The sequence below is a fragment of the Aquarana catesbeiana genome, linkage group LG04 (genome assembly GCF_042186555.1).
Source record: "Aquarana catesbeiana isolate 2022-GZ linkage group LG04, ASM4218655v1, whole genome shotgun sequence".
Lineage (NCBI taxonomy): Eukaryota > Metazoa > Chordata > Amphibia > Anura > Ranidae > Aquarana > Aquarana catesbeiana.
The window spans coordinates 487,509,387-487,536,202 of NC_133327.1; the positions used below are offsets into that span (position 1 = coordinate 487,509,387).

At 45.2% G+C, this 26,816-nt stretch overlaps 1 protein-coding gene across 1 annotated transcript in view; it reads left to right on the forward strand.

Annotated features, from left to right (window-relative positions):
* The window catches only part of MAP4K3 (mitogen-activated protein kinase kinase kinase kinase 3), a 1,235,976-nt gene that overhangs the window by 345,019 nt on the left and 864,141 nt on the right, over positions 1–26,816 (forward strand). The window lies entirely within an intron of this gene.

The following is a 26,816-nucleotide window of genomic DNA, read 5'->3' on the forward strand; positions in this document are numbered from 1 at the left end:
GCATCCCCATTCCCCACCCACGCCCGGTACAGAGAGGTGGCTGTGGAGGAGGGGGGGTACAGATAGGTGGCTGTGGAGGAGGGGGGTACAGAGAGGTGGCTCCACAACCACCTCTGTATACCCCCCTTCTCCACAGCCATCTCTCTGTACCCCAGTGGCGGTGCGTCCCTCAGGGGCACCACCTCCAAGCTTATAAAGACGCACAGAGGGAGAAAGAAGATGCAGCTGCTTCTTCAGCCAACTTTCAGCCCACTGTATTACAGATGTTTGATTCTAAAAGAAAATGGGAAAAATACTGATCCCCGGTCCAAGAAAATTGATACCCTAATCACAAAAATGATTGCCACAGACAACCAGCCCTTTACAGTTGTTGCAGATATTGGCTTCCAACGCTTGCTGGCAACAATAGAACCAAGATATTCAATCAAAAGTGAAAAATACTACCGCACAGACATGCTGGACAGTGTGTACAAAAAGGTTACACAGCGAGTTAAGACACTAATTGCAACAGAGAATGCTGGCCTTTATTTGTCCTTCACAACAGACTGTTGGTCTGGTGAAACAGAATCACTTATGAGCCTAACATGTCATTTTATAGACTGTAACTGGGAAAGGAAACAGGCAATTCTAAATGTCAAGGCCATGTCTAGCTCCCATACTGGGAACTATATCAGGGAGATGTTCCTTAGCATGCTCAATGATTGGGACATCAACCAAGACAGTGGTGCTTGTGCTGCGAGACAGTGGTGCTAACATATTAAAGGCCTCAGACTGGCAGATATACCAGACTTAAGCTGCAGTGCACACACATTACAGTTTGTGGTGAAAGAGGGCATCAGCAGTCAACGAGTAGTGGGGGACATCATTGCCAAATTAAAGACTTGTGCTACACAGTTTAGCCACTCTGTGCTTGCAAAGCAGCGTCTTGGAGCCATCCAAAAAGATCTTGGCCTCCCCCAGCACAGCATCATTCAGGATGTTCCCACCCGCTGGAACTCCACATTACAGGGGGTCCCCTAGTTACAAACATCCGACTTACAAACGACTCCTACTTACAAATGGAGGCAGACAACAGGAAGTGAGAGGAAATCTACCCCTAGGAAGGGAAATTCTCTCCTGTAAGAGCTATTATGGGGAAAAGGTACCTCCACTGATGCTTTATCACCAAGGCTTGTTTCCACAACAACCCAAAATTTTCAAAATACATTTGTCATTGGGACAGGAAGTGAGGTGAAATCTTCTGAACAGGGGCACACACAGCAAAACAAATGTTACAGGGGCGTTAACCCTTCCCTATGCTATCCAAAAATCTTAAAAATCGTTTTTTTTGGCTGGAGCTACACTTAAAAAATGTACCTGTTCCGACTTACAAACAGATTCGACTTAAGAACAAACCTATAGTCCCTAACTTGTTTGTAACCCGGGGACCCCCTGTACACATGTTGCAAAGGATGCTGGAGCAGAAGCGTGCCCTGAATTTCTATGTAGCAGAACATGGCAAGGTTACCACACCTCCAGCAGAACAATGGGATATCATCTCAAATTTGATAGATACACTGGGCCCTATTGAGGAGGTGACTTTGGATATCAGCAAGGCAGAGGCCTCCATCTCCTGCATCATCCCATGCATTGCTGTGCTGAAGATGGTGCTTCAGGCAGAGGGTCACACCACAAGGGGGATCAAAACACTTGGGGAAACCACGTGGCAAAGCTTGGAGAGACGATTCACAAAGATGGAAGATAACAAATGTTTGGTGCTGGCAACACTGCTTGATCCTCGGTACAAGGGTCATGTATTTGCAGGGGACACACTGAGCAAAACAAAAACTTGGCTGCGAGAAGAGCACGCTATTGTGTCCGAGCAACAATAAAGAGCCACCAGTGGAGACAAAGGACCAGAACCAAAACGGACCAGGACAAGGGTAGAAGAGGAGGAGGAACCTAGTCCCTCTGGTCTTCTGGAGAAAATGAACGCAAACGTTTTGGGGCTCATGGAACTCCTGCTGAAGAGAGTGATGAGCACTTAATTTCTGAGCAGTTGGAAAAGTACCTCCGAGAGCCACTGATAGATGGACTGGTCTGCCACTGGAATGGTGGAAACAGAATGCATCCCGCCTGTCACCTTGCACCACTGGCAAGAAAATGTCTCTGTTCACCTGCCTCTTCTGTTCCCAGTGAAAGAGTATTCAGTGAGATTGGGATCATCTATGACAAGAAAAGGAGCAGGCCCACAGGAGAAAATGCAGAGAGACTGTGTTTCCTGAACTACAACCTGGAGCTCTTAAACTGGGAGTACCAAGAGAACTTTTAAGCTTTAAGTGATGAATGCGGATGAAGAAGAAGAGAATCCAGGACTGGAACTGAAGCAAAAAGCCTAAAACTAAAGAAAATTTGCACCTTTGTACAAACTTACCTCAGTAATGGCCATTATCTATTGCTGTTGATTTCTTTCAAAAGTTTTAATTACCTCACCTGTTTTTGTGTATTTTTAAGATACATTGTTGTGTACTTATGTTTAATAAATGGTTAATTTAAGCAATTTCCTGTATCCCTTCTTTATTATTTGACTAAACTGTTAGATTTTATGAAATGAAGGAAAAAAAAAAAATCGGCCGCAAAAATTGGCATCATATGTCGGCCATCGGCCGCTCCAACTTCTAAATATCGGCATCGGCCGCCCCAACTTCTAAATATCGGCATCGGCCAGAGAAAAACCCATATCGGTTGACCTCTAGTGCAGGACCCAGAAAACCAATCCGCCTTCAGGCTTTCTAAGGGCGTAAAATGGTGATTTTTCTCCTCACTATCTATCAGTTACGTAGGTCCTGAAATGTCCAGATAGCACAACCCCCCCCCCCCCCCCCAAATAACCCCATTTTGGAAAGTAGACACCCCAAGGTATTTGCTAAGAGGCATGGTGAGTATTTTGCAGCTCTCATTTGTTTTCAAAACTTTGTTACAAAAAGCAAGATCTGCAAAATATTCAACATGCCTCTCAGCAAATAGATTGGGGTGTCTACTTTCCAACATGGGGTCATTTGGGGGGGGGGGTTTGTGATATCTGGGCATTTCATGGCCTCCGAAACTGTGATAGGCAATGAGGAGTGAAATCAAAAATTTACGCCCTTAGAAAGTCTGAAGGCGGTGATTGGTTTTCGGGGTCTTGTACGCGGTTAAGCTCCCCAAAAAGCTCACACATGTGGTATCCCCATACTCAGGAGAAGCAACAGAATGTATTTTGGGGTGTAATTTCACATATGCCCATGGCATGTTTGAGCAATATATCATTTAGTGACAACTTTGTGCAAAGAAAAAAAAAAGTTTGTCATTTTCCCGCAACTTGTGGCAAAATTATAAAATATTCCATGGACTCAACATGCCTCTCAGCAAATAGCTTGGGGTGTCTACTTTCCAAAAATGGGTCATTTGAGGGGGTTTTGAACTGTTCTGGCATTTTATGCAGAACATTTAGAAGTTTATGTCACACATCACCCACTCTTCTAACCACTTGAAGACAAAGCCCATTCTGACACTTTTTGTTTACATGAAAATTGTTTTTTTTTTTTTTGCAAGAAAATTACTTTGAACCCCCAAACATTATATATATTTTTAAAGCAAAGGCCCTACAGATTAAAATGGTGGGTGTTGCATTTTTTTTTCACACAGTATTTGTGCAGCGATTTTTCAAACGCAATTTTTTTTGAAAAAACACACTTTTTAAAATTTTAATACACTAAAAACACTATGTTTGATGAAATAAAAAAGATGATCTTATGCCGAGTACATGGGTACCAAACACGACATGCTTTAAAATTGTGCACAAACGTGCAGCGGTGACAACTTACATACATTTTTAAAAGCCTTTACAGGTTACCACTTTAGATTTATACAGGAGGTCTACTGCTAAAATGACTGCCCTTGATCTGCACCTACGCGGTGATACCTCACATGCATGGTGCTATTGCTGTTTACATATGACACCCGACCGACGCTTGCGTTCGCCTTTGTACGCAAGCACGGGGAGACAGGGGTGCTTTTTTTATTATTTATTTTGCTTTTTTATTTTTAAACTGTTCCTTTAATTTTTTAATTTTTATTTTTTTAATCATTTTTATTGTTACCTCAGGGAATGTAAATATCCCCTATGATAGCAATAGTTAGTTGCAGGTACTCTTTTTTTTGAAAAAAATGGGTTCTATTAGACTCTAGATCTCTCCTCTGCCCTCAAAGCATCTGACCACACCAAGATCGGTGTGATAAAATGCTTTCCCAATTTCCCAGTGGCGCTGTTTATATCCGGTGAAACCTAAATCATGAAATTCTCGTAGGTTTCCTAGGCCATAGAGATGACTGGAGCCATTCTGGTCTCTAATCAGTTCTATGGTCAGCTGGCGGAACCACTGGCAGCATTCTCGGGTTCCCTGTTGGGACAGGAGCACCCGGGAAAACCATGGAAGACGGTGGGGGACGGACGGATGTTCCCTCCCACTGCTTGTAAAAGCAGTCTAGAGGCTAATTAGCCGCTAGGTTTGCTTTTACATGAAAGCTGACTGCTGGCTGAAAAGAATGATACCAAGATGATACCTAAACCTGCAGGCATCATTCTGGTATAACAACTCAAAGTCAAACATCCCAGTACGTTACTGGTCCTTGTTGGGCATGCATTGTAATGTTCTCTTTTTTATGCAGCCTGTGGGCTGAACGAAAAAAAGAGATTGATTGGTGGGTATGCCCCACAATACCGCCCTTCATCCACCCACTTCTAAAGATGGGCATACACGCACCATTTTTTTTTTTTTTTTTTTTAACTGTGGTGGTGAAATCACCTCCTACAGCACTGTCAACTTATGTCAAGATAAATCAGTGCTGCAGCTGAATGGCCTACAAAATATATGCCGAAGCATGGGGGCAATCCGCCCCTAATGTTAGGGGCAAATTTCTCCTCCACCTCTGCTCCCATGCTTCGGCATATATGCTCTTTTTTTAACTGGTGGTGAAATCAGCGCTGGAGTCACGGCTTTACATATCGTGGGAGCAAACGCTGTTGCTGTCAGAATAAATAAACCTGTGCTGCATCTGAATGGTGTACCTGCTAAGCAAATGATGGTTAACAATAAAACAAAGTAACATTGCAGTATAACTGTAAGACATACCATACCTGCAAAGCAAATACAATAAAACATAGTAAAAATAAAATGGAGAGAGAACAATAGTGAGCGAACAATAGAGTGGACAGTAGAGAGCAAACAAAAGAGAGAAAACAATGGAGAGAGAGAAGAAAAATAAAACCACAACTATTTTTGGCTTTTCTTATTTTATATTTTTTGTGTTTTGTGTGTGTGTGTGTGTGTTTTTTCTTCACTTTTTTCACTTTTATAAAAACTGTAAACTGAACGTTGCAGATTAGGGTCTCTCAAAATGTGATGGGCATCACATCTTTCGAGATCCTGTGTTAGTGTGCCCTAGGACTGTGTAGTGCTGTATCCTATGCTAATACTCCACTAGTGTGTGGTAGCGCTTGAAACAGTCACTGATGCAGAGACCGGTTTGGTCAGGACAGGAGGGACAATAAAAGTGGGTGTCACGCCTAAATCCACGTTTTCTGCAGACACGACATCTTCTTTGGGGTGTTCTTTGGGTAGGGGTACCAGGGACGACATACGGAAAATGCCTCTCATGCAGCTGGCTCACTGCATTTGCGTTGGGAAGGTGGACCATAGCACCGTCTGGAAACAGAAGGGCTGTGACAATCTCTTTCTAGAATTTGAGGAAGGATTCAGTCCATCCTGAAGCTTTGTACAGCACAAAAGCGTTCAGCAGAGCCAATTGAAATAAGTTTACAGGCACTTTTTTGTACCAGCGTCTGGCCTTATGGCAATTAGGTACGGCACCAAAAACTGGTCCTTGAGGTCCTTCATAAACCATAAAACTATATGTATAGCCTGTTGCCCTGTCACATAGCTTATACATCTTGACCCCCATATCTGGCACGCTTGCTGGGAAGATACTGTTTGATAGACAAGGACGCTGGTGCTTGCCAGTTCACCAGAAGGATGAGTGGCACTAGTATTGGCTCTCTGCTCCATATGAAAGCCCTGCGGTTCTTGCGCCTCAGCAACAGCAGAAGAACATGGTCGGGTACGCCTGACCTTGGCAGGGACCACTACTTCGTCATCAGAGCTATCTGTCAGGGTGCCGCTGCTGTCTACCGGTTCGTATTCTGAGCCGGAATCTGACAGATGAGTGACTTCCTCTTCACTGTCATGCTCAGAAACGTGTAGGCCTCTTTGCTACTGTACCTTCTTTTTGATATTTTGGTCTCTAAATTTAGTGGTACAGTAGTGAGACTCACAGGAAAAAGAGCTGCTGACTGTCAACGAGTGCTTCTAACACTACAAAAAAAACTGTTAGGGTTTGCAGGGATCAGGCCTGACTCCGCGAACGCTGCAGTTATGTGTTTTGTGTTTTTGTAAGGGTCAGTGATCGATTGACACTGCACTTGGGTGGGCTGGGTTAGGCAGAGGGGCTAAACGCAGGTGCTAGCAGGTATCTGGGCTGATCCCGCTAACATTGCGTTTTTGGGAACCCTAAACTGCTGGGGACGCTAGTATTGATCTGATCAGATATCGATCTGTTCAGACACTATACTGTTAAGGGAGGTGTATCGTGCATGGGTGTTATTGCTACTGGCACTAATCTGATGCTGCTTGGGGCGACGCAGAACCTATCTGATGCTAAAACCTAACTGATATCACCCGCCGGGTGAACGGGGGTTAAACCTTTATTTAGGTAATATATGGCGTGTGCCCTGACGCTATAAAAAAAACTAACTAGCGTCACCCCTGACACTAACACAGTGATCACCGGTGACGGGGTGATCAAGGGGTTAAACCTTTAATAGAAGGGGTCCCTAGACCTATCTGGGCCTACACTAAGTACCCTAACATTGATTTCTGTCACTGACACCAGTACAGCGATCAAAAAAATATGAACACTGCACTGGGTGACACAGTGACAGGGGGTGAAGGGGTTAACTGTGGGGGGGTGATTGGGGGGTGGCAAGTATACCTACGTGAACTGGTGTCAGTGTAGTGTTGGTGCACTTACTCTGAGATGTCTTCTCTCCTCTCTCTGGAACGGAAAAGAGTTCCATGAGGGGAGATGACATCACTTCCCCTGCTGTGTTTACACTTACACATGCAGGGGAAGGATTTCATTCGCCAGGAGCGATAACCAGGTCCAGACCAGATACCATTGGCCTGGGCCTGAGGATTGATCGGTTCTAGATCGAATCCGATCCTCACGGCCGCCGAGGGGGGCGCGCACGTGACATATAGCTACGACGCTTCGCGCAGCCGGTCCAACCTGTCGCAGTATAATGGTTAATGTTTTTTGCGGGTGTCTTTTTTTAAATTCTTTTTTATTTAACTTTTATTTAAAAACTTTTTTTTTACTTTTTCTTGTAACTTTATTGGTATCACAAGACGGTTGACTGTTGGTTGAACTGGTGTCTTTTTTCAACCAGATTAACTATGTAGCAAGCCCTTTATAAAATAGCATAGTGCAGGAGACTGGTTCTCGGAGTATGTTTGTCTCCTAATGTCTTCTCTTCACTATCCCTAAGCAAATTGAGGTCAAACTGTGTTGTAGAAATTCTAAGCGATTTGTTTGACTCTTTTGAGGGTTTGGAGCTATTTACAGTATTCCTAGGTTTAGTAGCTACTCATATTATGCAGTGCAGCTGCTAGTGATCATGGCACACCAGCTATTTGTAGCGGCTAAGTATTGTAGTCCCTAACTCCCTGCTAACTGCAGTTTACTAAAGAAAATAGACTGAGAGATTTTTAGCTGGTGCAAAACTCTGCTAGCTGATTGGGGAAAATCCAATGTAGCACCAATATTTAAAAAAGGGCCAAAATACATCCCTGGGAATTACAGACCAGTTAGCCTAACATCAATAGTATGCAAGCTCTTGGAGGGGGTGATAAGGGACCATATGCAAGCTTTTAGTAATGAAAACTGTATCATTAGCAGTAATCAGCATGGATTCATGAAGAATCGTTCTTGCCAAACCAATCTATTAACCTTCTATGAGGAGGTGAGCTACCATCTAGATAAAGGAAGGCCCATAGATGTGGTGTATCTGGATTTTGCTAAAGCATTTGACACAGTTCCCCATAAACGTTTACTGTACAAAGTAATGTCAATTGGCATGGACCATAGGGGGTGAGTACATGGATTGAAAACTGACTACAAGGGCGAGTTCAGAGGGTAGTGATGAATGGAGATTACTTGGAATGGTCGGGTGGAAAGTGGGGTCCCCCAGGGTTCTGTCCTGGAACAAATCCTATTTAATGTATTCATAAATGACCTGGAGGATTGGGTGAACAGCTCAATCTCTGTATTTGCGGATGATAGTAAGCTAAGCAGGGCAAGAACAAATTAATGGGGCGGGCAACTACATGGCAAATGAGGTTTAATGTGTAAAAATGTAAGATAATGCATTTGGGTGGCAAAAATATGAATGCAATCTAATCACTGGGGGGAGAACCACTGGGGAAATCAAGGATGGAAAAAGACCTGGGAGTCCTATTAGATGATAGGCTCAGCAATGTCATGCAATGCCAAGCTGCTGCTAACAAAGCAAACAGAATATTGGCATGCATTAAAAAGGGGATTCACTCCAGAGATAAAACTATAATTCTCCTACTCTACAAGACTCTAATCCAGCCGTACCTGGAGTATGCGGTCCAGTTCTGGGCACCAGTCCTCAGGAAGGATGTGCTGGAAATGGAGCGAGTATAGAGAAGGGCCACAAAACTAATAAAGGGACTGAAGTATGTTGGTTATGAAGAAAGGTTACGAGCGCTGAACTTATTCTCTCTGGATAAGAGCGCTTGAGAGGGGATGTGATTTAATTTTTGATTTCACTCCTCACTACCTATCACAGTTTCTAAGTCCATAAAATGCCCAGATAGCACAAACCCCCCCCAAATGTCCCCATTTTGGAAAGTAGACACCCCAAGCTATTTGCTGAGAGGCATGTTGAGTCCATGGAACATTTTATATTTTGCCACAAGTTGTGGGAAAATGACAAGCTTTTTTTTTTTTTTGCACAAAGTTGTTACTAAATGATATGTTGCTCAAACATGCCATGGTTATATGTGGAATTACACCCCAAAATACATTCTGCTGCTTCTCCTGAGTATAGGGATACCTCATGTGTAAGACTTTTTGGGAGCCTAGCCGTGTACAGGATAGAGGTTGACCAATATATCGGCCGATATTTGGCCGTTTTTATGAAATCGGCATCGGCCGATTATTGTGCAAACCAGTCCGATTCGCGGCTTCAACACTATACCCGGGCCCCATTGGCCGCCTGCAGTACTGACCAGTGCCCCCGCAGCATGTAAAATTAATCCTCCATCCTTCACCCGCGCGGCCGGCCACTATAGAAGGGAAGGAGAAAGTTTCACTGGCACCGCCCCGCCACCCTCCCCACGCCCCCGGCGGGCTGTAGCAGAGGAACATCATTAGCATATCACAAGCCTCCGCCACCTGACTAGTAACTCCTCCCAGCAGTAGATTGTAGCCAGCACTAGCTAAGCTCCTCTTCCTTCCCTGCTGAGGCGGAGCTTGCTGGCTGCTTCTATGTCACTTGTTATGTGATTGGATAGTCAGCTCATCAGCGTCTATCTGCATGCACCTAGCCCTATCAGGTGCATGCAGATAGATACCAGCATGTATAGAGGGTAAGTCACAAAAATTGAGTGTGCTACTGTGCCCCCCAGCAGACTTTATTTAATCTCCTTTTAAAGGGAAACCTGGCTGAGGCTGACAAGCTGGCATTGAGAAAATGGATGAAGATGACTCTGGGTGTATATAAGAGTTGCATTGTGGAGATCTATTTTCACAATGCAACTCAATCATCTTCATCCCCACCCAGCACCATCCATCCCTTTCCTCAACGCATAACCAGCACCTTCCATCCCTTTCCACAACGCATGCCCGCCCACCAACTCGCAGCACCATCCATCCCTTTCCACAATGCATCCCCACCCACCCCTCTCCACAACGCATCCCCATCCACCCCTCTCCACAACGCATTCCCACCCACCCCTCTCCACAACGCATCCCCATCCACCTCCAGCATCATCCATCCTTCTCCACAACGCATCCCCATCCATCCTACTCCACAACGCATCCCCATCCACCCCCAGCACCATCCATCCCTCTCCACAATGCATCCCCATTCCCCACCCACGCCCGGTACAGAGAGGTGGCTGTGGAGGAGGGGGGGGTACAGATAGGTGGCTGTGGAGGAGGGGGGTACAGAGAGGTGGCTCCACAACCACCTCTGTATACCCCCCTTCTCCACAGCCATCTCTCTGTACCCCAGTGGCGGTGCGTCCCTCAGGGGCACCACCTCCAAGCTTATAAAGACGCACAGAGGGAGAAAGAAGATGCAGCTGCTTCTTCAGCCAACTTTCAGCCCACTGTATTACAGATGTTTGATTCTAAAAGAAAATGGAAAAATACTGATCCCCGGTCCAAGAAAATTGATACCCTAATCACAAAAATGATTGCCACAGACAACCAGCCCTTTACAGTTGTTGCAGATATTGGCTTCCAACGCTTGCTGGCAACAATAGAACCAAGATATTCAATCAAAAGTGAAAAATACTACCGCACAGACATGCTGGACAGTGTGTACAAAAAGGTTACACAGCGAGTTAAGACACTAATTGCAACAGAGAATGCTGGCCTTTATTTGTCCTTCACAACAGACTGTTGGTCTGGTGAAACAGAATCACTTATGAGCCTAACATGTCATTTTATAGACTGTAACTGGGAAAGGAAACAGGCAATTCTAAATGTCAAGGCCATGTCTAGCTCCCATACTGGGAACTATATCAGGGAGATGTTCCTTAGCATGCTCAATGATTGGGACATCAACCAAGACAGTGGTGCTTGTGCTGCGAGACAGTGGTGCTAACATATTAAAGGCCTCAGACTGGCAGATATACCAGACTTAAGCTGCAGTGCACACACATTACAGTTTGTGGTGAAAGACGGCATCAGCAGTCAGCAAGTAGTGGGGGACATCATTGCCAAATTAAAGACTTGTGCTACACAGTTTAGCCACTCTGTGCTTGCAAAGCAGCGTCTTGGAGCCATCCAAAAAGATCTTGGCCTCCCCCAGCACAGCATCATTCAGGATGTTCCCACCCGCTGGAACTCCACATTACACATGTTGCAAAGGATGCTGGAGCAGAAGCTTGCCCTGAATTTCTATGTAGCAGAACATGGCAAGGTTACCATACCTCCAGCAGAACAATGGGATATCATCTCAAATTTGATAGATACACTGGGCCCTATTGAGGAAGTGACTTTGGATATCAGCAAGGCAGAGGCCTCCATCTCCTGCATCATCCCATGCATTGCTGTGCTGAAGATGGTGCTTCAGGCAGAGGGTCACACCACAAGGGGGATCAAAACACTTGGGGAAACCACGTGGCAAAGCTTGGAGAGACGATTCACAAAGATGGAAGATAACAAATGTTTGGTGCTGGCAACACTGCTTGATCCTCGGTACAAGGGTCATGTATTTGCAGGGGACACACTGAGCAAAACAAAAACTTGGCTGCGAGAAGAGCACGCTGTTGTGTCCGAGCAACAATAAAGAGCCACCAGTGGAGACAAAGGACCAGAACCAAAACGGACCAAGACAAGGGTAGAAGAGGAGGAGGAACCTAGTCCCTCTGGTCTTCTGGAGAAAATGTACGCAAACGTTTTGGGGGCTCATGGAACTCCTGCTGAAGAGAGTGATGAGCACTTAATTTCTGAGCAGTTGGAAAAGTACCTCCGAGAGCCACTGATAGACGGACTGGTCTGCCACTGGAATGGTGGAAACAGAATGCATCCCGCCTGTGTCACCTTGCACCACTGGCAAGAAAATGTCTCTGTCCACCTGCCTCTTCTGTTCCCAGTGAAAGAGTATTCAGTGAGATTGGGATCATCTATGACAAGAAGAGGAGCAGGCCCACAGGAGAAAATGCAGAGAGACTGTGTTTCCTGAACTACAACCTGAAGCTCTTAAACTGGGAGTACCAAGAGAACTTTTAAGCTTTAAGTGATGAATGCGGATGAAGAAGAAGAGAATCCGGGACTGGAACTGAAGCAAAAAGCCTAAAACTAAAGAAAATTTGCACCTTTGTACAAACTTACCTCAGTAATGGCCATTATCCATTGCTGTTGATTTCTTTCAAAAGTTTTAATTACCTCACCTGTTTTTGTGTATTTTTAAGATACATTGTTGTGTACTTATGTTTAATAAATGGTTAATTTAAGCAACTTCCTGTATCCCTTCTTTATTATTTGACTAAATTGTTAGATTTTATGAAATGAAGGAAAAAAAAAAAAAAATCGGCCGCAAAAATTGGCATCATATGTCGGCCATCGGCCGCCCCAACTTCTAAATATCGGCATCGGCCAGAGAAAAACCCATATCGGTTGACCTCTAGTGCAGAACCCAGAAAACCAATCCGCCTTCAGGCTTTCTAAGGGCGTAAAATGGTGATTTTTTTCCTCACTATCTATCAGTTACGTAGGTCCTGAAATGTCCAGATAGCACAACCCCCCCCCCCCCCAAATAACCCCATTTTGGAAAGTAGACACCCCAAGGTATTTGCTAAGAGGCATGGTGAGTATTTTGCAGCTCTCATTTGTTTTCAAAACTTTGTTACAAAAAGCAAGATCTGCAAAATATTCAACATGCCTCTCAGCAAATAGATTGGGGTGTCTACTTTCCAACATGGGGTCATTTGGGGGGGGTTTGTGATATCTGGGCATTTCATGGCCTCCGAAACTGTGATAGGCAGTGAGGAGTGAAATCAAAAATTTACGCCCTTAGAAAGTCTGAAGGCGGTGATTGGTTTTCGGGGTCCCGTACGCGGTTAAGCTCCCCAAAAAGCTCACACGTGGTATCCCCATACTCAGGAGAAGCAACAGAATGTATTTTGGGGTGTAATTTCACATATGCCCATGGCATGTTTGAGCAATATATCATTTAGTGACGACTTTGTGCAAAGAAAAAAAATAGGATTTTTTAAAACAGCTTACCTGTAAAATCCTTTTCTTTCGAAGGACATCACGGGACACAGAGCCACAGTAATTACTGATGGGTTATATAGGTATCACTGGTGATTGGACACTGGCACACCCTATCAGGAAGTTCAACCCCCTATATAATCCCTCCCCCTTGCAGGGATACCTCAGTTTTGTAGCCAAGCAATATAGTGTATTAGAAGAGGGGCGGGACCTCTGTGTCCCGTGATGTCCTTCGAAAGAAAAGGATTTTACAGGTAAGCTGTTTTAAAAAATCCTATTTTCTTTCTCGAACATCACGGGACACAGAGCCACAGTAATTACTGATGGGATGTCCCAGAGCAATGCTACCTGAGGGGGGGGGAACCACGACCAAGTAGGGTGCAATCAGACCTGAGGACCCTGTACCGTTGCCTGCAGCACACTACGCCCAAAGGCGATATCCTCATGCCTTCTCACATCCACCTGATAGAATCTGGTGAATGTATGAACTGAAGACCAGGTTGCGGCCTTGCAGATTTGAGCCATAGAGGCCCGGTGATGCACTGCCCAAGAAGCACCAATAGCCCTTGTGGAATGTGCCCTGATCTGAAACGGAGGAATCTTCTGTTTCAAACTGTAAGCTTGAATGATCAACTGTCGAATCCATTTAGAAATGGTAGCTTTTGACGCTGCCTGTCCTCTATTGGGACCCTCTGGCAGCACAAACAAAACATCCGTCTTGCGGATCTGAGTAGTTGCCCCTAGATAGGCCTTAACTGCTCTTACTACATCCAACGAATGTAGAGATCTCTCTTCCGGAGAACAGGGATCTGGAAAAAAGGAAGGTAGAACAATGTCTTGGTTTAAATGAAAATCAGAAACCACCTTCGGTAAATAAACTAGGATGAGGGCGTAGTACCACTCTATCCTTGTGTATAATCAAATAAGGCTCCTTACAGGAAAGAGCTGCTAATTCTGATACTCTTCTACCAGAAAAATTAATTTCCTTGTCAACAAGACCAAAGGAATCTGACTTATTGGTTCAAAAGGCTGTTTCTGTAACACAGCCAGGACCAAATTCAAGTCCCAGGGGTTTAGGGGCGCTTTAACCGGAGGATTAAGACGCATCACCCCCTGCATAAAGTTTCGGACCAAAGAATGCGAAGCAAGTGGCCGCTGAAATAATACTGATAAAGCAGAAACCTGGCCCTTGATGGTACTCAAGGCCAGCTTCATCTCTAATCCCATCTGTAGAAAATCAAGGATTCTACCTATGACATATTTCCTGGGATGCCAACCTCTGGATTCACACCAGGTTATATAAGCCATCCTGGAAGCTGGCTTCCTTGCATTAATCAAGGTAGATATGACAGGACCTGAGAGCCCACGACTCTTCAGAACGTGGGTCTCAATAGCCAAACCGTCAAATTTAGCGTTTGTAAGGCAGGATGGAACACTGGACCTTGAGATAACAGGTCTGGGCGTACCGGTAGGGTCCACGGGGAACCCACTGTCATCCTTACTATTTCTGCATACCAAGTCCTTCTGGGCCAAGCGGGGGCCACCAGAAGTACCGACTTCCTTTCCTGCCTGATCCTGCGAAGGAGTCGTGGTAGTAGCAGAATAGGCGGGAATGCGTAAATCAGTGAGAACCGATGCCACGGAATCACCAACGCATCCGTCCCGCATGCAAGAGGATCTTTTGTCCTTGCCACAAATCTGTCTATCTTTTTGTTGAATCGGGATGCAAAGAGATCTACATCTGGAACCCCCCATCTTTGGCATATGGCTCAAAAGACGTCGGGATGCAGAGACCATTCCCCTGGAAGTAACTGCTGGCGACTTAGATAGTCCGCCTGCCAATTTTCTATTCCCGGGATGAAAACTGCCGATATGCATGGCACATGCATCTCTGCCCAGACTAAGATCTGGTTCACCTCTTTTTGAGCAGCTCGGCTCCGGGTGCCTCCCTGATGATTGACATAAGCCACTGCTGTGGCATTGTCGGACTGGATCCTGACCGGACAACCCTGTAGCCTGATAGTCCAGGCTTTTAGAGCTAGATGTATCGCCCGGATCTCCAGAATGTTGATGGGTAAGGTCCTCTCTGTCTTGGACCATACCCCCTGGACCGCAGCCTGTTCCAGAACTGCTCCCCAACCTGACAGACTGGCATCTGTTGTTACCACCGTCCAGGTAACCGATAGAAAGGATTTCCCCTTCTGCAGGTTTTCGGGTATGAGCCACCAATTGAGGCTCTGACGCACCGCATGCGACAGGTGCATCGGAAAGTCTAATGCCTGAACCTTCTTGTTCCAGGTCGACAGAATACTGTGTTGCAGCATTCTTGAGTGAAACTGAGCACAGGAAACTGCTTCGAATGAAGACACCATCTTCCCTAGTAGCCTCATACAAAGGCGGACTGAGGGACCCTTCTTGGTCCTTACTGTCAGAATCAGCTCTCTCAAAGCAGTGATCTTTGCCTGGGGTAGAAATATTTTCTCCTGGCTTGTATCTATAATCAGACCTAAATACTCCAGTCTTCTTACTGGTTTTAGGAAAGACTTTTCCAAGTTGAGGATCCAACCCAGGTGTTCTAGATACCCGACTGTGGTCCTCAAGTTTCCATTCAAAGAGGCTATCGACCGGTCTATCAAGAGCAGGTCGTCTAGGTATGCTATGACGGCTATACCCTGAGCCCTTAATCTGGCCAGAGGAGGAGCCAAGATCTTTGTGAACACTCGGGGTGCAGTGGCTATCCCAAAAGGCAGAGCCACAAACTGGAAATGGCGCCCTCCTACCTCGAAGCGCAGAAACTTCTGATGAGCAGGAAAAATGGGCACATGCAGATATGCATCTCTGATGTCTATTGATGCCAGAAATTCTCCTCCCTGCAGGGTGGGAACTACTGTTCAAATTGATTCCAATGCGGAAGGATTGAATCCTTAGGAATCGGTTCAGATCCCTTAAGTCCAGAATGGGCCTGACATCCCCATTTGGCTTTTGGACCATAAAAAGGTTGGAATAGAAGCCCAATCCCTGGTCCTTTGCGGGAACTATCATAATGACCTCCTGCGACAAAAGTTGCTCTAACGCTAGAAGGAGCGACTGCTTCTTCTCTGGGTCTCTGGGAACATTTGATCTGAGGAACCGAGGAGAGGGGAATTCCTGAAACTCCAGCTTGTACCCTAAGGTTACCGTGGAGATTACCCATCTGTCCTGGAAGTCCTCCTGCCAGAGCTCTGAGAACTGTCGCAGTCTTCCCCCCACTCGAGTGAGCGGGGGCGCCCCTTCATGCAGAGGTCTTAGTGTTTTGCCTAGTAGGCTTCTTTCCCCAGGACTTCTTTTGTCCCTGGGGTTGACTCTTGTCTCTGGACCCCGATGGAGGCGGCCGTCGAGACTGCCTGGAGGCTGAAGCCCCCGGCGCTGGGGAAAGAGTCCGTTTGAAAGAGGGACGCTTACTCTTCTTCTTGACAGGTAAGAGAGTGCTTTTCCCACGAGATTCTCTTGATATAGTTATCCAAGTCCTCTCCAAACAACTTTGCACCACGAAATGGAAACCCAGCCAGTAGCTTCTTACATGGTGCTTCGGCTGACCAATTTTTCAACCATAGGACTCTACGTATATGCACCAACCCCAGTGAAAGACGGGAGGTTTGCACGATAGAATCTCTAATGGCGTCAACCACAAAGCATAAGGCCGCTGGAAGGTTAGCAAACCCCTGGGCCTGCTGTTCAGGTAATACTTTGATGACCTGCTTAACATGGTCTCTTAAGTATTGACAGACTCCAATCGCTGCTACTGCAGGATGGGCCACTGATCCTGCTAAGGAGAAAACATCCTTCAATAGGGATTCCATCCTTTTATCTACAGGATCCCTGAGCATCTGAGCATTGTCTACAGGACAAGTCAGGCTATTATTTACGGAGGAAATGGCGGCATCAATAGCCGGTATTCCCCACATTTTAATAAACTTTTCTTCCATCGGATAAAGTGTTGAAAACTTTCTCGGCGGAAAAAAACGTTTGTCTGGGTGATCCCACTCAGAATAAATAAGCTTTTCAAGTAAAGTATGAACAGGAAAAGCATGTGCTGCTTGGAAAGGTTTCAGTGACCCCAAAGCAGAAGAGGATTCTTTAGCAGTTTCAGGTATGGGCAACTTAAATGTGGAGCGGACCAATCCAGTGAGGATCTGCACTAAGACTTTCTCCTCTTGGGAAGTCGCAGAGGGTCCCTCTCCACCTGAATCCTCCGAAGAGGAATCATCCATCCCATCCCGATCCTCTGAAAGGGATTCATCTCCTTTATCCCAGAGCTCCTCTGTCTGAGGGTCTTGGGGAACAGAGGAAGGCCTAGTGCGTTTTCTTCCACTGAGTGAAGACGTAATCACGGCCATTAATCTTTCCTCTAGACCATTAATGGTTGAGGAAAAAACCTCTTGTGTAATATATACAGGGGCTGAAGTGCCAGAAGCAGGTGTAGCCCCTGACCCCGATGGCTCTCCCTGGCTAGCCGTCCCTGGCCCATCTTTAGGGGGGGAGGATGCTGCCGACAGGGGGCCCTCAGAACCTGAACGAGATCCCCTAGTGTCTCTGGTTCCTGGGGTGCTTGAACCTCTTCTACCCATAGTGCAAAGCAACAAGGTGTGAGGTATACAAATGAACACTGCCCGCTGAGCGATGTAGTCTGGCTAAAAGCCTTGCTACCCAATGCTCAGTCTGGTGTTACTTCAGTAAATGCTGCCTAGGAGAATGCCTGTGTCCCACCTTACATGCGACCGTCAGCTCTGTGTCTCTCAGAAGGCTGAGTGCACCTGTACAGAGTGCCTTTAATAGCCTGCAGCTGGCCTGAGTGGGAGTCTAAGCACTCTGTGCTGACGTCCCGCCCCCTCCTCTACCGCCCCCCCCTCCCTCGAGTTTTGAAAAAAACGAGCGCTTCCCGCGCTGCCGACTCTCCTGTCATGCTTCCGGAGAAAGGCTGGGGATGGGGGGGGGAGGGAGGGAGGCTGGTAACAAGATCTGCCTGAACGGCTATCTTGAGAGATGGTGGCCATTAGGCCGCAGAGCCCGGGTGGTATAACCACTTTCTAGACCCCTGTGGCCCCTCTCTAACCTGGGGGGGAACATTCAAACATGAGAAATCCCCCTTTCCACCTTACCTGTTTGCAGCCTGCTTGAGACGCTGGGACATAAACAGCGATTACAACACCTGAGACAGAGTCAGCATGTGTAGGTTTGTGCTCTTGGCAGCCCCCGGTGGTCACAATAGGCATAGCATGCATTTACCTTAAAGGAGAAAAGCCACTAGAACTCAAAAATTCTGTGGAATCTCCTTATCCAGCTGCAGGGTGCTGTTTACACAGACCCAATCTTCACCTCTCACGGTGGGCTCCGTTTGAAAAAACCGTCAGAGACTGGGGCCCCCATCAGTAGGGGGATCCAACAGTTCTGGGACCGTAAAGCACCTCGCCAGAAATTAGGAAGTTTAAAGCCATTTTCTGATCTGCGGGGTCCAGCTCTCTAAAAAGAGAAGCATTACGGGTAAAACCTCGTTTCTTCGGACACGAGGCCCGGGTACCATTCAATTCGGCCATGAAAAGACACTTTGAATGGATCCGGTTCGCCTGGCTTGCCCCAGTATAGGATCTTAGGATATTCCCTTTGGAGCTCGGCACAGGACATCTTTACACGTCCATCACCTAAGACACTGGCGTAAAAACTGAGGTATCCCTGCAAGGGGGAGGGATTATATAGGGGGTTGAACTTCCTGATAGGGTGTGCCAGTGTCCAATCACCAGTGATACCTATATAACCCATCAGTAATTACTGTGGCTCTGTGTCCCGTGATGTTCGAGAAAGAAAGAAAAAAAGTTTGTCATTTTCCCGCAACTTGTGGCAAAATTATAAAATATTCCATGGACTCAACATGGCTCTCAGCAAATAGTTTGGGGTGTCTACTTTCCAAAAATGGGTCATTTGAGGGGGTTTTGAACTGTCCTGGCATTTTATGCAGAACATTTAGAAGTTTGTCACACATCACCCACTCTTCTAACCACTTGAAGACAAAGCCCATTCTTTTTTTTTTTTTTTTTGCAAGAAAATTACTTTGAACCCCCAAACATTATATATATTTTTAAAGCAAAGGCCCTACAGATTAAAATGGTGGGTGTTGCGTTTTTTTTTTTCACACAGTATTTGTGCAGCGATATTTCAAACGCAATTTTTTTTTAAAAAACACACTTTTTTAAATTTTAATACACTAAAAACACTATGTTTGATGAAATAAAAAAGATGATCTTATGCCGAGTACATGGGTACCAAACACGACATGCTTTAAAATTGTGCACAAACGTGCAGCGGTGACAAATTACATACATTTTTAAAAGCCTTTACAGGTTACCACTTTAGATTTATACAGGAGGTCTACTGCTAAAATGACTGCCCTTGATCTTGATCTGCACCTACGCGGTGATACCTCACATGCATGGTGCTATTGCTGTTTACATATGACACCCAACCGACACCTCTGCTCCCATGCTTCGGCATATATGCTCTTTTTTTAACTGTGGTGGTGAAATCAGCGCTGGAGTCACGGCTTTACATATCGTGGGAGCAAACGCTGTTGCTGTCAGAATAAATAAACCTGTGCTGCAACTGAATGGTGTACCTGCTAAGCAAATGATGGTTAACAATAAAATAAAGTAACATTGCAGTATAACTGTAAGACATACCATACCTGCAAAGCAAATACAATAAAACATAGTAAAAATAAAATGGAGAGAGAACAATAGTGAGCGAACAATAGAGTGGACAGTAGAGAGCAAACAAAAGAGAGAGAACAATGGAGAGAGAGAAGAAAAATAAAACCACAACTATTTTTGGCTTTTCTTATTTTATATTTTTTGTGTGTGTGTGTGTTTTTTCTTCACTTTTTTCACTTTTATAAAAACTGTAAACTGAACGTTGCAGATTAGGGTCTCTCAAAATGTGATGGGCATCACATCTTTCGAGATCCTGTGTTAGTGTGCCCTAGGACTGTGTAGTGCTGTATCCTATGCTAATACTCCACGAGTGTGTGGTAGCGCTTGAAACAGTCACTGATGCAGAGACCGGTTTGGTCAGGACAGGAGGGACAATAAAAGTGGGTGTCACGCCTAAATCCACGTTTTCTGCAGACACGACATCTTCTTTGGGGTGTTCTTTGGGTAGGGCTACCAGGGAAGACATACGGAAAATGCCTCTCATGCAGCTGGCTCACTGCATTTGCGTTGGGAAGGTGGACCATAGCACCGTCTGGAAACAGAAGGGCTGTGACAATCTCTTTCTAGAATTTGAGGAAGGATTCAGTCCATCCTGAAGCTTTGTACAGCACAAAAGCGTTCAGCAGAGCCAATTGAAATAAGTTTACAGGCACTTTTTTGTACCAGCGTCTGGCCTTATGGCAATTAGGTACGGCACCAAAAACTGGTCCTTGAGGTCCACCCCCCCCCCCCCCCCCCCCCATATTAAGGTTGCATTTGTGGACAGAGGGGTTTCTCCACAACACCAGTCGCTGTAGAAATTTGGACTATTGTATCTGCATGAAGGGAGGACAGAATGAAAACATTCCGTGAATCCCTCTGCTTCACTGCTAACAAACTATTACACTTCAAGCAGACTCTCTCCCAGGATTCTACAAGCTGTTGGGGGAAGGCCCGGCGATTAGATCGCACTGTGCCACATGTGCCAATTCCATAATCAAAAAGGTGACTAAAAAGTGTCACGCTCATGTAATAATTGTCCACGTACAAGTGGTACCCTTTTCCAAATAAGGGTGACATCAAGTCTCTCAAAATCTTACCAGCGCTCCCTATGTAAACTGGGCAGTTCCCCGGCTCTACGTGACTATCTTTTCCTTCATAAACCATAAAACTATATGTATAGCCTGTTGCCCTGTCACATAGCTTATACATCTTGACCCCCATATCTGGCACGCTTGCTGGGAAGATACTGTTTGATAGACAAGGACGCTGGTGCTTGCCAGTTCACCAGAAGGATGAGTGGCACTAGTATTGGCTCTCTGCTCCATATGAAAGCCCTGCGGTTCTTGCGCCTCAGCAACAGCAGAAGAACATGGTCGGGTACGCCTGACCTTGGCAGGGACCACTACTTCGTCGTCAGAGCTATCTGTCAGGGTGCCGCTGTTGTCTAACGGTTCATATTCTGAGCCTGAATCTGACAGATGAGTGACTTCCTCTTCACTGTCATGCTCAGAAACGTGTAGGCCTCTTTGCTACTGTACCTTCTTTTTGATATTTTGGTCTCCAAATTTACTGGTACAGTAGTGAGACTCACAGGAAAAAGAGCTGCTGACTGTCAACGAGTGCTTCTAACACTACAAAAAAAACTGTTAGGGTTTGCAGGGATCAGGCCTGACTCCGCGAACGCTGCAGTTATGTGTTTTGTGTTTTTGTAAGGGTCAGTGATCGATTGACACTGCACTTGGGTGGGCTGGGTTAGGCAGAGGGGCTAAACGCAAGTGCTAGCAGGTATCTGGGCTGATCCCGCTAACATTGCGTTTTTGGGAACCCTAAACTGCTGGGGACGCTAGTATTGATCTGATCAGATCAGATCAGATATCGATCCATTCAGACACTATACTGTTAAGGGAGGTGTATCGTGCATGGGTGTTATTGCTACTGGCACTAATCTGATGCTGCTTGGGGCGACGCAGAACCTATCTGACGCTAAAACCTAACTGATATCACCCGCCGGGTGAAAGGGGGGTTAAACCTTTTTTTTAGGTAATATATGGCGGGTGCCCTGACGCTATAAAACAACTATCTAGCGTCACCCCTGACACTAATACAGTGATCACCGGTGACGGGGTGATCAAGGGGTTAAACCTTTAATAGAAGGGGTCCCTAGACCTATCTGGGCCTACACTAAGTACCCTAACACTGATTTCTGTCACTGACACCAGTACAGCAATCAAAAAAATATGAACACTGCACTGGGTGACACAGTGACAGGGGGTGAAGGGGTTAACTGTGGGGGGGTGATCGGGGGGTGGCAAGTATACCTACGTTAACTGGTGTCAGTGTAGTGTTGGTGCACTTACTCTGAGATGTCTTCTCTCCTCTCTCTGGAACGGAAAAGAGTTCCATGAGGGGAGAGGACATCACTTCCCCTGCTGTGTTTACACTTACACATGCAGGGGAAGGATTTCATTTGCCAGGAGCGATCACCAGGTCCAGACCAGATACCATTGGCCTGGGCCTGAGGATTGATCGGTTCTAGATCGAATCCGATCCTCACGGCCGCCGAGGGGGGCGCGCACGTGACATATAGCTACGACGCTTCGCGCAGCCGGTCCAACCTGTCGTAGTATAATGGTTAATGTTTTTTGCGGGTTTCTTTTTTTTATTCTTTTTTATTTAACTTTTATTTAAAAACTTTTTTTTTACTTTTTCTTGTAACTTTATTGGTATCACAAGACGGTTGACTGTTGGTTGAACTGGTGTCTTTTTTCAACCAGATCAACTATGTAGCAAGCCCTTTATAAAATAGCATAGTGCAGGAGACTGGTTCTCGGAGTATGTTTGTCTCCTAATGTCTTCTCTTCACTATCCCTAAGCAAATTGAGGTCAAACTGTGTTGTAGAAATTTTAAGCGATTTGTTTGACTCTTTTGAGGGTTTGGAGCTATTTACAGTATTCCTAGGTTTAGTAGCTACTCATATTATGCAGTGTAGCTGCTAGTGATCATGGCACACCAGCTATTTGTAGCGGCTAAGTATTGTAGTCCCTAACTCCCTGCTAACTGCAGTTTACTAAAGAAAATAGACTGAGAGATTTTTAGCTGGTGCAAAACTCTGCTAGCTGATTGGGGAAAATCCAATGTAGCACCAATATTTAAAAAAGGGCCAAAATACATCCCTGGGAATTACAGACCAGTTAGCATAACATCAATAGTATGCAAGCTCTTGGAGGGGGTGATAAGGGACTATATGCAAGCTTTTAGTAATGAAAACTGTATCATTAGCAGTAATCAGCATGGATTCATGAAGAATCTTTCTTGCCAAACCAATCTATTAACCTTCTATGAGGAGGTGAGCTACCATCTAGATAAAGGAAGGCTCATAGATGTGGTGTATCTGGATTTTGCAAAAGCATTTGACACAGTTCCCCATAAACGTTTACTGTACAAAGTAATGTCAATTGGCATGGACCATAGGGGGTGAGTACATGGATTGAAAACTGACTACAAGGGCGAATTCAGAGGGTAGTGATGAATGGAGATTACTTGGAATGGTCGGGTGGAAAGTGGGGTCCCCCAGGGTTCTGTCCTGGAACAAATCCTATTTAATGTATTCATAAATGACCTGGAGGATTGGGTGAACAGCTCAATCTCTGTATTTGCGGACGATAGTAAGCTAAGCAGGGCAAGAACAAATTAATGGGGTGGGCAACTACATGGCAAATTAGGTTTAATGTGTAAAAATGTAAGATAATGCATTTGGGTGGCAAAAATATGAATGCAATCTAATCACTGGGGGGAGAACCACTGGGGAAATCAAGGATGGAAAAAGACCTGGGAGTCCTATTAGATGATAGGCTCAGCAATGGCATGCAATGCCAAGCTGCTGCTAACAAAGCAAACAGAATATTGGCATGCATTAAAAAGGGGATTCACTCCAGAGATAAAACTATAATTCTCCTACTCTACAAGACTCTAGTCCAGCCGTACCTGGAGTATGCGGTCCAGTTCTGGGCACCAGTCCTCAGGAAGGATGTGCTGGAAATGGAGCGAGTACAGAGAAGGGCCACAAAACTAATAAAGGGACTGAAGTATGTTGGTTATGAAGAAAGGTTACGAACGCTGAACTTATTCTCTCTGGATAAGAGACGCTTGAGAGGGGATATGATTTCAATTTACAAATACTGTACTGGTGACCCCACAATAGGGATAAAACTTTTCCACGGAAGGGAGTTTAATAAGACACGTGGCCACTCATTAAGATTAGAAGAAAAGAGTTTTAACCTTAAACTACGTAGAGGGTTCTTTACTGTAAGTGCGGCAAGGATGTGGAATTCCCTTCCACAGGCAGTGGTTTCAGCGGGGAGCATCAATAGTTACAAGAAACTATTAGATAAGCACCTGAACGACCACAACATACAGGGATATACAATGTAATACTGACATAAAATCACACACATAGGTTGGACTTGATAGATTTTTGTCTTTTTTCAAAAACATCTACTATGTAACTATGTAACAAAGTTGCAAAAGTCTCTAAGGTATACTGTATATACAGTGAGAGAAAAAAGTATTCGATCACCTGTTGATTTTGTACGTTTGCCCACCGATAAAGAAATAATCAGTCTATAATTTTAATGTTAGGTTTATTTTAACAGCGAGAGACAGAATAACAAAAAAATCCAGAAAAATGCATTTCAAAAAGGTTATAAATTGATTTGCATTTTAACGAGTGAAATAAGTATTTGACCCCTTTGCAAAACATGACTTAGTACTTGATGGCAAAACCTTTGTTGGCAATTGGAGATCAGATGTTTCTTGTAGATGGCCATCAGGTTTGCACACATGTCAGGAGGGATTTTGTCTCACCCCTCTTTGCAGATCCTCTCCAAGTCATTAAGGTTTCTGACGTTTGCTAACTCGACCCTTCTGCTCCCTCCACATATTTTCTTTGGGATTAAGGTCTGGAGACTGGCTTGGCCACTTCAGGACCTTAAAGTGGATGTAAACCCAATGTCATCCTTTCTAAACTACTGCCATAGCAGTTATCTATAAGGATATACATGTCTCCTGCATGTATCTTTACCTGTCAAATGTCTCCACTCTGTCTGTTATGAGAGCTGAAAAACTGCATATTCTGTGGGTGGGTCTGTTGTCTGGAGCTCGGTGGGTGGAGTCATGATGTCAGTAGACTCCCCGCCCACCTCTACACTCCCCTTGTCAATATGTGTATTTCTAACACTGAACTTCTGCTGAACTTCTGCTATGATCTCTAACATCCAGTGAAAAGACAGGAAAGTAACCACATGACTTCAGCATGCCAAATCATGGTGAGGTGTGGAACAGCCAATCCTTGCAGAGCTGCTGAAGAAAGGAGTGGGGGAGGGAATTTAAAAATACTGCATGTCTCTTAGGGTGAAGCACGAGATGCAAATAACCTGTCACTCACAGCAAGGGGGAGTATTTGACAAAGTTTTTCTCATTTTGTCAAGAATTGTCTCACTGAACAATAAAAGGGGATTGCTCAGAGATGGATTAACTCTGTGTGGCAAGACTGGGCTCAAATGATAGCAAATCTTATACTCTACAGTATGATAGATGTTGCCTTGGCCGTGTGTTGTGGGTAATTGTCAAGCTGGAATACCCATCCATGACCCATTTTCAATGCCCTGTCTGAGGGAAGGAGGTTCTCACCCAAGATTTGACAGTCATGGCCCTGTCTCTCATCCTTTTGATGCAGTGAAGTTGTCCTGTCCCCTTAGCAGAAAAACACCCCCAAAGCATAATGTTTCCACCTCCCATGTTTGATGGTGGGGATGGTGTTCTTGGGGTCATAGACAGCATTCCTCCTCTTCCAAACACGGCGAGTTGAATTTATGCCAAAGTGCTCGATTTTGGTCTCATCTGACCACAACACTTTCACCCAATTCTCCTCTGAATCATTCAGATGTTCATTACCAAACTTTAGACAGGCCTGTACTTGTGCTTTCTTGAGCAGGGGAACCTTGCGTGCGATGCAGGATTTCAGTCCTTCGCGGTGTAGTGTGTTACCAATTGTTTTCTTGGTGACTATGGTCCTAGCTGCCTTGTCATTGACTTCTCTCCTGTAGTTCTGGGCTGATTACTCACTGTTCTTATGATCATTGAAACTCAACAAGGTGAAATCTTGCTTGGAGCCCCAGACCGAGGGAGACTGACCTTTTTATTGTGTTTCACCAATTTGCGAATAATCACACCAACTGTTGTCACCCTCTCACCAATCTGCTTGGTGATGGTCTTGTCCATCCTTGCGTAGGTCTACAATCCTGTTCCTGACATCCTTGGACAGCTCTTTGGTCTTGGCCATGGTGGAGAGATTGGAATCTGATTGATTGCTTCTGTGGACAGGTGTCTTTTATACAGGTTAAAGCTGAGATTAGGAGCACGCCCTTTAAAAAGAGTTCTAATCTCAGCTCGTTACCTGTATTGAGGACACCTGGGAGCCAGAAATCTTGCTGATTGGTAGGGGATCAAATACTTATTTCATTCATTAAAATTCAATTCAGTGTATAACTTTTTTGAAATGCGTTTTTCTGGATATTTTTGTTGTTATTCTGTCTCTCACTGTTAAAATAAACCTACCATTAAAATGATAGACTGATCATTTCTGTGGCAGTGGGCGAAACAAGCAGGGGATACTTTTTTCCCTCACTATATGCAGCGTGAGATCATCTAAGGAATTTTTTCCTCTGACTGCTATTCTCACAAGATTTGGAATGGGATTTGATGATTGCGCTACTACGTTATTTACTGTTTTCCTTCCTAACAGGCTACAAGGGTCTGAAGGGCAAGGTTGTCCATGCTTCTGCTTAATTTCTTATCTGGATCTGTGCTTCCTCCACCTCTCTTCTCCTGCTCTTCTCAGACATTACCCCCACTCATCAGTCACCAGATCTGGCTTGAGAAAGCATAGTTCTGCTCCTCTGTAAAGATAGTCACCTCCACACATA